Below are 2,603 nucleotides of genomic sequence, written 5' to 3'. Positions count from 1 at the left end.
CCTCTATCCAATTTTCTGGCAATACCATCAGCAAGGTTGACAAGCGCCCACAGGGATAGGACGTCTGCTATGCAGAAATGGCCCAGTAACCCCACTGGGTCTAAATATGAGGCAAAGAAATCAAGCAGCACTATGTCAGTATCTTATAGCTCTTTAATGTGTAGCTGGCAATGGCTAGCTCTCTGTTTACTAGACATTAAAGAGCTATAAAATACTGACGTGGTGCTTTTATTTCTTCACCTTATGGCAATACAATCAGGCATTGCGTGGGAGAGATAGGAAGGCTATTATACTCCCTTTTTTTGTTTGTTTTCATAGTCTTTTTGTTCTTTTTTCGTGTTTTTTTTTTTTTTTTTTTAAATCGCTGATCTGGAACAAATATGCTGATGAGGTGGTCTGCCTTCCCTGGCTGCATGCATGCCTTCTGATGAAAAGCAGACCCTACGAAGGCCAAAGGATTAGCATAACGGCCAGAGTTTGTACAAGAACATGAAAATGGTGGCCACCACATTCCTTTCACTTCAGTTTTGGACTTTGCAGAAAATGCAAACAATTTGAATTCTATAATCCTGCTGATTTTTATTTATTTTTTTTGAGCTGCTTCATCAAAGGAAAACCTAAAGTGGCTGTAACTGGACTCCTTTATCTGTTCTGGAACATGTCGCCATTCCTACAAATCCAAAGACTTTGGCTTCAATTCACTAAGCTTATCTCATCTCTTTAATAACTCTTCTAGAGTTGTTACCATGGTGATAAGGCATGTAGTATTCAGGAAACCTTTTACCTCAGGCAAACCTAAAGTTAACTCTTCTGTCTTTAAGTTAACTCTCCAATCCTTAAAATAACTCCAGAGTTAAAGACAGGCTGTTAATTAACTGCGTGTGAAAATAACTACAGAGGAGGTAACTTAAGGAATGAAGAGATAAGATAACACTCTCACTGTGTGGAGATAAGTTATCTCTTGCCTTATCTCCAGCATGATCTTAGTGAATTGAGGCCATAGTCATTAAAGGTATCACCTAAACTTTTTTTTAATTACAAGATTTCTTTGCAAGCTTTTGAAACTTTAAGCTAATTCGTCATGCATGTTTCAGAACTGGATCAGAGCAATACAAAGTAGTGTCACATACTGTCTGATCCAGTTCTGAAACATGCCTTAAAGAGATACTGAAGTGAAGAAAAAATTATGATATTATGATTTGTATGTGTAGCACAGCTAAGAAATAAAACATTAAGATCAAATACATCAGTGTAATTGTTTCCAGTACAGGAAGAATCAAACTCCAGTTATCGCTATGCAAAAAAGCCATTAATCTCTACGACTTTCAAAGTCGTGGAGAGGGCTGTCTTCTGACTTTTATTATCTCAACTGTAAGTAAACGTTTTCTTTTTATCTGCCAGAGGAGAGGTCATTAGTTCACAGACTGCTCTGAAAGAATCATTTTGAATGCTGAGTGTTGTGTAATCTGCACATATTAGAGAATGATGCAATGTTAGAAAACACACTATATACCTGAAAATAAATATATGAGAATATTTTCTTTGCTGCTAATCTTCTAGTAATTATTCATAGTACACAACCAATTCATTATATCATATATTTTTTTCGCTTCAGTGTCTCTTTAAGGAGAAACTTTTAAAGTAGCTTGCAAAGAAATCTTGTACAGTTAGTCATTAAAGGTATCACCGAAACAACTTCTATGTCTTCGGAGTCTCTCGATGATCGACTAATACCAGACCACACGCAACTGGCATTCCTGCAAAGCAGTTTTCGTTCTAATAAGGTTCCTAGGCATTTACAAGTACAGGGACGCCACACACTTCAGCCAACAGTACTTAAAGGACAACTGAGGTGAGAAGAATATGGAGGCTGCCAAATTTATTTATTATTAAACAATACCGGTGTCTGGCAGCTCTGCTGATTGGCTGCAGTAGTGTCTGACTCATACTTGAAACAAGCATGCAGCTAATCTTGTCAGATCTAACAATGTCAAACACCCAATCTGCTGCATGGTTTGTTCAGGATCTATGGCTAAAAGTATTATGCTGGGTACACGCGTTACATTTTTCCGTACGATGGATGCATCCGACTGATAAATTCACTCATGTCCGATCGGTTTTTGGCTCGATTTCTCATAGACGTGAATGGAAAAATAAGAAACAAGCGGAAGATAAGAGAACAGAGTGCAGAATTGAGCGTAAAAATTGTATCGTGTATTAAGCATAAGAGGCAGATCATCAGCAAGACAGCCAGGCAACTGGTACTGTTTAAAATGAAATATGGCAGCCTCCATATTCCCCCCCCCCCCCCCCTTCTTTCAGTTGTCCTTAGCATTATAGTATGGGCAGAGAAGGTAACTGGTTTGTGAGAGGCCAACTATGTCAGTGGAAAAGAACATTTGGACATGTGACACCATTTATCTGCATACAATGCTGTTTTAACCTACTTGTCTAGTGCACACAGAATAGATTGCCTGCTTCAACCTACCCCATTTATTGGGAGGCCACAAGCTAGCTAGCTACCAAAACTCAAGATTCCACTATACACGAAAGGATCAACTCACCAGTATCATAAAACACCCAATATTTGTCAAAAAATGGAC

The sequence above is a fragment of the Hyperolius riggenbachi genome, chromosome 12 (genome assembly GCF_040937935.1).
Source record: "Hyperolius riggenbachi isolate aHypRig1 chromosome 12, aHypRig1.pri, whole genome shotgun sequence".
Taxonomy (NCBI): domain Eukaryota; kingdom Metazoa; phylum Chordata; class Amphibia; order Anura; family Hyperoliidae; genus Hyperolius; species Hyperolius riggenbachi.
Note: the sequence above shows the minus strand (reverse complement) of the source record.